Here is a 13,367-nt window from a genome sequence, read left to right on the forward strand (position 1 = left end):
GATATTCATACCTAGGGGGGAGGATATGAGGCCTCCTCCTGAGCCATCATAGCATAGCTAATAGTTTATGGACATTTCATATACTTTATATTTTGAGACCTTTTTATACTTTGGACATTTACTCAAACTAATGGATACTATGGGATGCTTTATTTTTATAGTGATTATTTATGATGTTAGAACTTATTGATGATGCTTGATGCTTATTTATATTCATGTACTTGGTTGGTTATTTTATTGAGGAATATGAAATTATGTTTGAGTGCAAAAGTTAGATGGATTATATTTTTGAAAGTCATGAAATGCTACAAATGGTCATATCATGTTTAGTTTGATTATGCTAGTATGATATATTCATAATGGTTTAGAAATGGAAATATGTTATTTCAAAAAATGCTCTATATTTTGATTCAACTATGAATATAGAATAAATTTAAGAGATATATATGCATATGATTTATTATATTGGACTACTAATATGTAGTTTTAGTGTGCAGGAAACAACCATGGTAACACTGAGAACCAAGACTATACCTTTGTATTAACTAAGAATTCTAAGGTTAGATCTAATGAAGACATCTTAACCTCATTTTTAAGTATTTTACCTTGTGAATCTAATGTAAATGAGTATTTTATATTAGATTCATTTTTTGCAAATTTATTTTTAACTCGTAATGTTAAGTGTCACTTGATACTTGTGTTTTAATGTGTTTAAGTGGAAAATCAGATTGAGATATTGGCAAAATATGCCCAACCTTAATTTTAACCAATTAGAAATATATAAGTTATATCATGTTGCATAATATTTTCATATGAAGGCTTTAATTAGATTAAATTAGGAATTCAAGTTTAGGGTGATTTTAGACAGCTTTATTAGAGTCCTAGGGTGTTCTTTTAGTGGAATTAAGTTACCTACATGTTAGTACTATATGTTAGGGCTTTAATTATGAGTTTACTTTGGTTTAAATCACTTTTCTAACCCTTCTGAAATCTCATTTTCCAAGTATTGCGAAAATGGAAGAAGTCTTACCCTATTTCCCACCTTATCTTTAGTGAGTTAGAGATCCAAGAAAATAGTGAAACTTAGGTGGAATTAAAGCGATTTTTCTCTTTCATGATGGAGAAAAGTAGGAGTTTAGTTTCGTATTAGAGGGGAATTAGAAAATAGAGTTATTGTTTACCCACTCTCTAGTTTTAGAGATTTTCTAGTTTGGAGATTGCATCAAGGAAGGATAGATGACTCTTCTCAAATTGTCCATTTTCCATAGCTTGGAGAAAGGTTGGAGATCTTTTCATGTTTTAGGAATTATGTATTGTATTTCTTTCCTATATGAAAGTAGTGTAATTTTTTTTATAGATACATATGTGTATTTTTTATTATCCATATTTTATTATTTCATGTGGATGAATTTTTATTGTCTTCTTTTTACTTTGATTTTAAGAGCATGATGTTTATAGGTGTGGAAGGACATCACTAACCCTTGGGAGGGAATTAGTGGCCTTTGGGTGAAGGGATTAGTTGGGCCTTTCCTAGAGTGAAGAGTCTCTTACTTGGAAGGAAGAAGGATAAGTATGAAGTATGGGCTTCATGTGCCAATACATTGTTTTGCACTTTAGGGGTGATAAGGGGAGAATTTCTATGAGAGTTGGTGTTTATTTTGTATCCCTTGTGAAGAAAATTTTAATTTTCTATATTAGACTTCTCCTCTCAGTTTAGGCACACCTTCACCCTTCTTATTGGTTTTTATGCTAACCTATTGTGAAATCTCAAAGGGGAGTTCAATGTTGTGATATGTAATCACTATCTGTGAGTTTCTACTTGTATGTTACTTGGTTGGTCTTGGTTCTCCAAGCTTAGTGGGTGGTCTCATAGAGACCTAGGTTGGGAGGTGAGATCTCCATGGTTCCATTGTTGTTTTTATAGATTTTTGGAATGGTTTTGTGTCAAGAAAAAGCTTGGAAGATTGCATACCATGTTGATATTTTTCAAATGAAATTTGATGAGTCATTATAAAGATATTTTATTGTAAAAGATCATTTTTTGATTTCCTTTTTTTAATTATGATTTAATGAGATGTCTCCAAAAGAAATTATAATATTAGAATTAATATTTTAATATTGTAGATGAATTTTCCCTTTGAATGATTTATTGAATAATGGCTTAGAAGTTGTTATTAAATTATTTTCTTGTATTCAAATTATAATTGTAAATGCTTCTGAAATAGATTTGAGAATTATAGCAAAAATCCAAAATTTAATTTATATGAATTCTTTTAATGATTATTTAAATTTATTTAGTATGGATTGTGTGTGTCTTGTTCAAAATATTGGGCATGATATTTTTGATGTGATTGTCAATCCTAATAATATAGAAGGCATGGATTACTATCTTCTTAGATGCTCTAAAGAAAAATTCAAATTTCCAAAACCAACCATAGATAATGATAGACAATCTTATCCAACTAATTTAGTTGTTATCAAAGGCACATATTATTAGTAAGAAAATATTGACAAAATGGAGTTCAATTTATTGAATACATGCATCACAAAATAAATCTACATTATAGTCACTTGGTCATATTGAAAAAAAAAAAATTTAATAAAATTCCAAGAAGAGGACGTGACAAGAAAAAATAGAAATTTCCTATTGAAGAGCATGAAAAAAATTTGGAGATTATAAAAGATAGTGAGGATTCAAACTATATGTATGAAGAACTTAAAACTATCTATACCATGGTTCTTAATAGGTCTTAATCGGTTCAATTAGGAAATAATGCATATTATATTAGATTTTTCCTCGAAGGGAACCCTTTTGGTACACTTATAGGTAATTAGGATACATGTTTGGCTTAAGAAGACCTAGTGAGTCAGCAAGGTCATTATGTTTGTTATAGCTTGCACAATGGGTCCTAATGGGTCTCAATGGGGCATACTAGGTTTAATTATGTAATAAGGAGTCTTACATTAGTTTTTTCCACATAGGGACCCATTTTGGTACACTTATAGATAATTCAGATACATGTTTGGCTTAGGGGGACTCAATGATCAACTAGGTCATTATATATGTTCTAGCTTACACAATGAGTCCTAATGGGTATTAATAGGGTGTAATAGGTTTGATTTGGTAACAAGGATTCTTATAATAGGTTTCACCACATAGGGACCCCTTTTGGTATATTGACAGGTAATTATGATACATGTTTGACATAAGGGGACCTAGTGAGTCAACTAGGTAATTATGTGTGTTATATCTTACACAATGGGTCATAATGGGTCTTAATAGGGTTTAATAGGTTATATTAGGTAATAAGGAGTCTTATATTAGGTTTCTCCACATAGGGACCCCTTTTAGTATACTTATAATTAATAAGGATACATGTTTGACTTAAGGGGACCTAGTGAGTCAACTATGTCATTATGTCATCAATTATGTTTATGTTCATTCTATGTTTAGGACTTAAATATGTATACATGTTTATTTCATGTTTTCCTCTTCTGTCTATAACTATATTTAATTCTTACGACTTATATTTACATACATCATGTTCATTTCATGTTTCCCCTTGTATGTGTATGTTTATTTCATGTTTAGGACTTATATATTTTGAATTGCGTAAATTGAACCAATCATGCCTTGTCTAGGACTTATACGCATACATGTACACATGTTCATCTATAACTTTCCTCTTATATGTTTATGTTCATTTTATGTTTAGCACTTATATATGTATACATGTTTATTTCATGGTTTCCTCTTATATGTGTATGTTTATTAACTATGCACTAATAAGATCTAATTATTAACTATGCACTATAATGAACACATCATCTAGAATTGAACATATCTAATCATATGTGCTTTGAAAAATCATCTAGAATTGAATAAATCATATCTAATTATTAATTATGCACTATAATGAATACATTTCAAATCATCTATAATTGAAACAATTGAATGTCTAGAATAATTAATCAAATGCATACCATGTGCTCTTATATTTGATGTTTAATCATCTAAAGTTTCAAGTCAATCACATCTAATTTCATGTAAACCTATAAATTAAATCACCTAAATTGAACCAATCATTTGTCTAATTTCCAACTAGAAACATATATATTTAAATTACATGTCTAATCATAAACTAGAAAGACATATGACATTAAGTTTTAATCATAAACATTAAACAAAAAATAAATATTAGACCATTTATGAAATACACACACACACACACACAAACACACACACACTTAACATGTACATGTATCAACTATATAAAAAACACATTTCCAAAATTTATCTAAATAGAAGTATCATGCTAGAAATGTATCAACAAGTATCATCAATGTGAACAAAGAGTGTATCAACAAATATCAACAATGTGAGAAAGAACTACATAAATCTAAACATATCTCTAGATGTACAAAATAATTCATGTTGCCCTAACATTTCCTACTCTGTCACCTGATGGTGCACCTACTACAAGGGTATGCATAAATCATATATTTAAAAATATTATATATGTAAATTAAAGAATATTGTAAAGAAGAGTCCAATCAAAATATGTTCATTCAAAGTAAAGGTTAAATTTACTAATTAAATTCAAATTAACTTATCTGTGTATCCTGATCAATATGATCAATATGTCTCATGTTGCCCTCACTTAATGGTCGACCTACTGCAGGGATATGTAAATGTATTGACAAGTATCATAAATGTGAATAAAGAGTGTATTAATGAGTATCAACAATGTGAAGAAGAACTACATAAACCTAAACATATCTCTAGATGTACAGAATAACTCATGTTGCCTTAGGATTGCCTACTTTGTCACTTGATGGTGCACCTATGGCAAGGGTTTATATAAATCATATATTTAAAAATATTATATGTAAATTAAAGAATATTGTAAAGAAAAGTCCAATAAAAATACTTTCATTCAAAGTAAAGATTAAATTTACTAATTAAATTTAAATTAACTTAGCTATGTATGTTGATCAATATGATCAATATGTCTCATGTTGCCCTCACCTAATGGTGCACCTATTGTAAGGATATGTAAATTATATATACATTAGAATATATAAAATACTTGAGTCCACAAAATACATTTTGATTCAAAATATTTTAAATTTTCCAAAATTAAATGAATTAACTTACATGTGTATCGTGATCAATAGGATGACTAGATGCGTGTAAATCTCTATATGCAAATGATGTCATTGTTAGATTATGGTGACTGATTAGGGAAGTACTGTACATACTCCATAATTAGTGTGGTTCAAGGCATCGCCCCGAAAAAAAAAATGGTACTATTCATAGATTTGCCACTAAAGTTATGGCTAATTTATGGCCTACATGTTATAACCCTAAAGCAGTTTAATATTTGTATAAAAAGGTTTAGGGTTGGGTATTTTCATGATGTTGTGATGTGAAATTGGTTCTTGCAGTAGTATTGAGCTGTAAGGGATTACAGATTGTAATCAAGTTGTAATCACTGGATTGTAATAAGATTGGACTTGTTGTTTTGTGGACGTAGCCCAGAGATTGGGTGAATCACATTAAATCTTGGTGTCTTGTGTTCATTTCTATGTGATCTATTATTTTATGTTATTGGTTATATTTGCATGTAGTTTTTATTTCTGTCTATGGTTTTATCCTAATAAGTGGTATCAGAGCCTAGTTGTCTTTTAGTTATTCTCTGTAGGAAAGTCTCACGGTTGAGTGGGAGCGTAGATGAGAGTAAGCTGAGGGTTGATAGGTTTAATGGGCAGAACTTCCAGTTATGGAATATGCAAATGGAAGACTATCTTTATCAGAAGGATTTATGGAAGTTATTGGAAGGAAAATCCAAGAATCAAGGATCTATGTCAAATGTTGAATGGGATCTTTTGGATAGAAAGGCACTTGGAAGCATGCGGTTATGCTTGGCACCATCGGTGGCATTTAATATTACAAAAGCGAAGATGATAGAAGAGTTGATGAAAACCCTAGCGACACTTTATGAAAAGCCCTCCACTTCAAACAAGGTATTTCTCATGAAGCGTTTATTTAATATGAAAATGGCAAAAGGTGGATCTGTGATGGGGACACAACCCAAGAACAGAATGGACACAACAGAAAAGGGAAATTATATTAACTAAGAAAATAAGCTAGTACAAATAGTACAGAGAAAATAAACTTCAGAACATGCCCTAAGGGCTTACAATAGCATAAATCTGGAGAATATTTCTCCTTTTAGCACCTCCTCTCAAACTCCACTCCGAACTGCCTTTTACAATGCCAGAAATCTCCTTAAATAGACCCTGGAGGGTTAAGGACTAGGAGTACATTCTAGAAAGTTCTAGTAGGCATCCACCGACAAAATAGAAGGTTCCAGAAGCTACGTTAGAAGTCGGTGCAAATCTAGAAGAATCCAGAAACGGTAGCCGAACTTCCAGGAGGCATAACTTTTGAACCGTAGCTCTGATTGACAAACCGTTTACATTTTTGGAAAGCTCTCGAAGCGCTCTATAGCCCTATGGACCAGCTTTGCTCATCTCCCATTTTTTGACCCTTTTTGAGGTCATTTAATGCCCCAAACCTGACTTTGAAGCATTCTTAGGAGGTCTCCAAAACTTGAAAAATTGCAATAACTTTCAAACCGTGGGGCCTATTAACCTAATTCTTTTTCTGGAATGCTCTAAATCATGATTACATTCATCTGGCCAATTCACACCTTCTAGTTTACCAAAATGATGGCCCAAATACATGCTCCTATTTTTTCAAGATTTTCAAATGCACTGATAGTTGAACTATGAGAGTTGGAACCTTTATTTGAGCCAAATGGGTATCCAAAAATGTAAAGACATGAAATAGAAACTAAGTCTAAGTACATTTTTTGGGTGACACAGGATTGCCCTTATACCTCTGGATGCTCCTACATCAATCTGTTGTAGATCATTTAAATGAGTTTAATACTATTACTAGTCAGTTATCTTCTATGGGTATAAATTTTGATGAAGAAATTAGGGCTCTCTTGATTTTTTTTTCTTTGCCTAAAAGCTGGAATGGCTTGGTAATGGCTGTGAGTAATTTTTTTCCTGGATCTAGTACCCTAAAATGTGAAGATGTGATCAGTGTTGTTTTGAGTGAGGAAACTTGTAGAAAATCTTCAGGTGGATCTACATTAGGAAGTGCTTTGAATGCACAAAGCAAGGGTAGAATGATTGAGAGAGGAAGTAACTCTAGAAATCATGAGAAATCAAGAGGAAAATCAAAGGGGAAGAGGTCTCAATCGAGAGGACCTAACAATTGCTGGTACTATGGGAAACCAGGGCACAAAAAGAAAGATTGCTGGAATCGAAAGAAAAATGAAGGAGATAAATCAGATGGAGACAAGGAGGAAAATGTGGCAAGTAACAAATCCGAAGAGGATGCTTTGCTTCTATCTTTAGAAAGTGTTGATGATTCATGGGTTTTAGATTCTAGTGTTTCATTTCATGGTACACCTCATAGAGGTTATTTCATTGATTATGTCCAAGGGGATTTTGGGCTTTTTTATTTTGGGGATAATGAACCCTATCAAATTGTTGGAAAGGGAAAAATTAAGATTAAGTTACAGAATGGGAATCATTGGCTACTACATGAGGTAAGACATGTCCCAAGGCTGAGTAGGAATTTAGTTTCAGCAGGGCAACTCGGTGATGAGGGTTGTGTAGTTACTTTTAATAATAAAAATTGGAAGGTTTCAAAAGGTTCCCTTGTAGTAGCAAAATGTGTGAAATTAGGCACCTTATATATTTGTACAGGTCATATTGTTCCTTCTACTTTGATTGTTTCAGAGAAAAATGAATGTTCAGGAATAATTGTTGCAGTTGAGCAGGGAGAACAAATAGTTGTTGTAGATTCTGATACAGTGTTGTGGCACAATAGACTTGGGAACATGAGTGAGAAAGGTATAAAAGTACTTCATTGAAAGAAAGTTTTACCAGGTCTAAAATGTGTTAATATGGATTTCTGTGAAAGTTGTGTGTATGGAAAACAAAAGAGTGAGTTTTGTAAAGATTGGGAAGGAAAACAAAAAGGAGAAATTAGAGCTTGTGCATACAGATGTATGGGGACCAGCTCAGGTATCTTCCTTTGGTGGATCTCATTATTATGTTACATTTATTGATGACGCAACTAAAAAAGTATGAGTTTATTTCCTTAGACAAAAATCTGATGTATTTTAAACTTTTAAGAAATGGAAATGCTTGGTTGAAAATGAGACTAGTAAGAAATTAAAATGTCTCAGATCTAATAATGGTGGTGAGTATTGCAGTCATGAATTTGAATATTAAATCTCCACTAATGGTATTCGTAGATAGAAAACTATTCCAAGGACTCTGTAGGAAAATGGAGTGGTTGAACACATGAACAGGACTATAATGGAGCACGCAAGGAGCATGAGGTTGCATGCTGAGTTGCCCTTACACATGTGGGTAGAGGCTATCAATATTACAATATATTTGATTACTAGAGGTCCCTCTACTCCTTTGGGCTATGGTATTCCAGAGGAGGCATGGACTGGTAAGAAGGTGAGTTATTCTTTTCTCAAGACCTTCGGTTGTGAAGCTTTTGTTCATATAAACTCTGAAAATAGAACCAAGCTAGAAGTTAAATCAAAGAAATGTATCTTTGTTGGATATGGCATTAATGAATTTGGTTATAGGCTTTGGGATTTTGAAAATCATAAAATTGTAAGAAGTCGGGATGTCATATTCAATGAGAAAGTTTTGTACAAAGATCTATTGCAACAACATGAGAAGAAAGAAGATGATTATGTAGTGCTGGATGATACTCCAAAAGCTGATGTTCTAGCCATTCCTCATGATGTGCAACAACCGTAACAACAAATACCACACACACCAGTGAATGTTAGATGGTCAATGAGGCAAATTAGACCTCCACAAAGATTTTCTCCCTCTTTGTATTATATTTTACTTAATGCTGCTGGTGAACCTGAAAGTTATGATGAAGCTATGCAGGTGGATACTAAGATTTAGTGGGAGTCTGCAATGAAAGATGAAATGGACTCTTTGCTAAAGAATAAGACATGGGATTTGTACAAGTTTCCTACAAGTAAAAAGGCTTTACAGAATAAGTGGGTTTACAGGTTGAAAGAAGAGGAAGGAGGTCAGAAAATATTTAAGGCTAGGTTAGTTGTAAAAGGATTTGCACAGAAAAAGAGAATTGATTTTGATGAGATATTTTCTCCTGTTGTTAAAATGACTTCTACTCATTTTGTTTTAAGTCTTGTGGCTACTGAAGATTTGCATTTAGAGAAGTTGGATGTTAAAATAGCCTTCCTTCATGGTGATTTGGATGAAAAAATATATATGGGTCAGCCATAGGGTTTTGAGGTCAAAGGTAAGGAGAACTTAGTGTGCAAATTGAAGAAAAGTTTATATGGCTTGTAGCAAGTACCTCGGCAATGGTATCTAAAATTTGACAGGTTTATGCATGAGCATGGCTATAACAGGTGTCATTCATATTATTGTGTTTATTTTAAGAGGTTGGATGATGATAGCTACATTATTTTATGTTTATATGTTGATGATATGCTTGTATTTGGGTCTAACATGGATCATATTAAGGGGTTGAAATGCCAATTAGCACATGCATTTTCTATGAAGGATTTGGGGGTAGCAAAAAATATCCTTGGTATGAAGATTTGCAGAGATAGGAAGAACAGAACATTGACGCTATCTCAGGCTGATTATGTTGAGAATGTGTTGCAACGTTTCTCTATGGAGAATGCTAAAGCTGTCAGCACACCTTTACCTGGTCATTTGAAGTTGACTAAGGAGATGTTTCCTAAGACACAAGAAAAGGAGGATAAGATGTCCAAGGTACTCCATGCTTTAGCTATAGGAAGCTTGATATATGCTATTGTATGTACTAGGCCAGATATTGCACATGTAGTGGGAGTCGTTAGCAGGTATATGAGTCATCCAGGATTAGAGCATTGGAATGCTGTCAAGTAGATTCTCAGATATTTGAGAGGAACATCCAATAAGTGTTTACACTTTGGGGGCTTTACTACTGATTTACAGGGCTATGTTGACTCAAATTTGTCAGGGGATATTGATACCAGGTAGAGTACCATAGGTTATGTCTTTACTATTGGTGGGGCAACTGTGAGCTGGGTTTCTAGGTTACAGAAGATTAATGCACTATCCACTATAGAGGAAGAGTATGTTGCTTCTACAGAGGTAGCCAAGGAGATGATATGGCTTCAATTCTTCTTGGAAGAATTGGGACATCCTCAAAAGGATAATTATTTTTTCACCGATAGTCAAAGTGCCATTCACCTTGCAAAGAATTCAGCTCTATATTCTAAGACCAAACACATACAGTTGCGGTACCATTTCATTCGGTCAGTTTTGGAGGATGGATAGTTAAAACTAGAGAAGATACATACAAATGACAATCCATTGGATATGTTGACAAAGGTTGTAACAAGGGAGAAGTTAAACTCCTCTTCAGTTTCGGTTGGTCTTCTAGACTGAACATGAACAAAAGAATAGGAGAGTCCAGGGTGGTTTGATCCAGTGGGAGCCCCATGTGGTAGTGGTATTGCTACAGGATCAATCTCCAAGTGGGATATTGTTGTTTAGTGTGGAGCCTGATCAGTCCCCAAGTGGGAGATTGTTAGATTATGGTGACTAATTAGAAAAATATTGTACATACTCCATAATTAGTGGGGTTCAAGGCATCGCCCTGAAAAAATATTTTTTGGTACTATTTTTAGATTCACCACTAAAGTTATGGCTAATTTATGGCCAACATGTTATAACCCTAAAGCAGTTTAATACTTGTATAAAAGGGTTTAGGGTTGGGTATTTTCATGATGTTGTGATGCAAAATTGGTTCTTGCGACGGTATTGAGCTGTAAGGGATTACAGATTGTAATCAGGTTGTAATCACTGGATTGTAATAATATTGGACTTCTTGTTTGGTGGACGTAGCCTAGGGATTGGGTGAACCATGTTAAATCTTGGTGTCTTTTGTTCATTTTTGTGTGATCTATTGTTTTATGTTATTGGTTATATTTGCATGTAGTTTTTATTTCTATCTGTGGTTTTATCCTAACAATCATCATAGCATGAGCCTATTTTTGTAATCATCCAAAAATGGTCATCTAGACTATGAGCCCCCTTTCTATCATATTTGCATAATTTATCTAATGCTTATTCTTGATCAAATCATTATTTTTCTATTTAGTCAATTGTATCATATAGTTTGACCACTTTATCCTAAGTTCATATTTAATTAAAAGAACAAATCCCCCCTTTAATTAAATTAAATTCCCCACTCATCTCTTATCCTAAGTTTCACACACAAAAATATTCCCCTTATTTATAAATAGAATAAAAGACATTTTTAAAAGTCAACTCTTCATCACGATTGGTGGAAACGCTTGTGCATATGGATCACTCTCACTTTCAAACTCCACCCTTGATCACATGCATCTTGCCTTATGATCTCTATTGTCCATTTCTCTTTAAAAGGGATAGCTCTCTATTCACTTCAAAAACTCCACTCTTTTACTAATGTTATGTTGCAAATTGAAGATCTCATACTTATGGAGCTCCTCTTCTACTATCTTATATTCTTCATTCTCCGTGCTTCTCATTCATTCTAGTTTCTCTCCATGCTTATAGCTTAAATCATCTAGTCTAAATAGGGGTTTTAATACTTATTTTCTAGTTTATCTTTCATTCTAATTTCTCTCATTTAGCTTTTATTTACATTACATTCATTCTAGATTCTTGGATGCTAGCATTCTTGCTCCCATCTTTGAACCTCTCATTCTATGGTGCACCTTGCAAGGGTTGCATAGTTAGATTCATTTGAGAGCCACCATCTCATAGCCTTTTCATGGCATAGACATAGATCTTTAAGCCACCTCTTGAGATGCCCTCTTTCATGTGTATTCTCAATTATAATGGTTTATAGAAGTGTGAAACTTTTTGTACACACATTTTTGGTGCCCACCGTACGGCTTGAATTAAGTTTCTAGCTCCATTTTCTTTTATTTTAGTTTCATTTCTCATTTATAATTTTTTACAATAGCTTATTGAATTTAATCAAGTAGTTTTGTAGGTTTCCCACTTTGGTTTTTAGGCTAACCCTTGTGCAAATTCGTTTGGAGGCCAAAACTCTAGATTTTTAAAGATTTGATCATATCTACTACACCGCTTGGAGTTTGGTTCTAAAATGTTTTTTACAGGTTGGGGATACATCCTAAATGTCATTGTCTAATTTTTAGAGTGTTATGAGTTGATTTGTGTCTATTATATCTTTTTCTTTTTTTTCATAAAATATTATTTTTGGGCACAAATCAATATTTTTTTGGAAACTTTTACATTTTCAAAAAAATTAGAGGTTGTATTAGGGTTCAATAACTTGATTTGAAAAATCTGGTTTGTTTTGACAAAATGGGTCCCTAAGGCACAAATTGAGAGATATTGATGAATTTATTGCATTTTTTGAAATCTCTCTAGTTTTTAAAAGGGTTATCTTCTTTATATTTCTATTTTTAGAGCTAAAATAATAACAAAAAAATTAGATCTTGTTGACTAGGTCAAAGACAGAAAGTAAAAAAGAGAGCATTTGTGATTAGTTTGCACTCTTTTTGCATATTCTTGATTGGAAGACAACTTGGAGTTTTTAGGCAACTGACCACTTTTTGTTGCAAGCCTTACTTATTTTTGATGTCTTAACCTTATTATTTTGTAGGGTTTTCACACTTGCTTGTCAAAACAAAAGAAAATAATGCATGTCAAAGAATCTATGCTAAGAGGCTACTAATACTTATTTGTAGGGCTGCCTAAAAGAAAAAAAATAAATAAACAAGTGTTCTTGTATTTCCTTTATTTTGTGTGCAACAATATTACTAGTTCTTTAATTTTCATAGGCACATAAAACTTACAATTGAGATCTTTTTGTGGTAGGAAAGTATGCTCTTCACCCTTGGGGTAAATCAAAAATCTTAACCCACCCTTAGATTTCAAAAGTAAGTAGCATAAATGAGCTTGATGGGGAGCATCTTCTACTAAGAGCTTCTAACTCTTTCCAGGATACTCCTAGCCCACTATAGGGTCTTCTCTCCTATCCCCAACTTAGAGGATCCCTCTTTAATCCCCTTTACCCAAGAAACTCTCCACCAATTCACAACTCCAATTTCATTCTCCCAATTCTTCCCAAATGCCTTCTTTGACTTAGAAATGCCAAAAAAACTCCCAAGAGCTCCAAGACTCTCAAAAATAAGGTGGAACACTCCTAATGAGGTTTTCAAGGCATACCTCATCATCCTGCACCATTCTTTTAAGGTTTTTGCATC

This window comes from Cupressus sempervirens, chromosome 8, assembly GCF_028749045.1.
Source record: "Cupressus sempervirens isolate cs-2001-9-10 chromosome 8, ASM2874904v1, whole genome shotgun sequence".
NCBI lineage: Eukaryota > Viridiplantae > Streptophyta > Pinopsida > Cupressales > Cupressaceae > Cupressus > Cupressus sempervirens.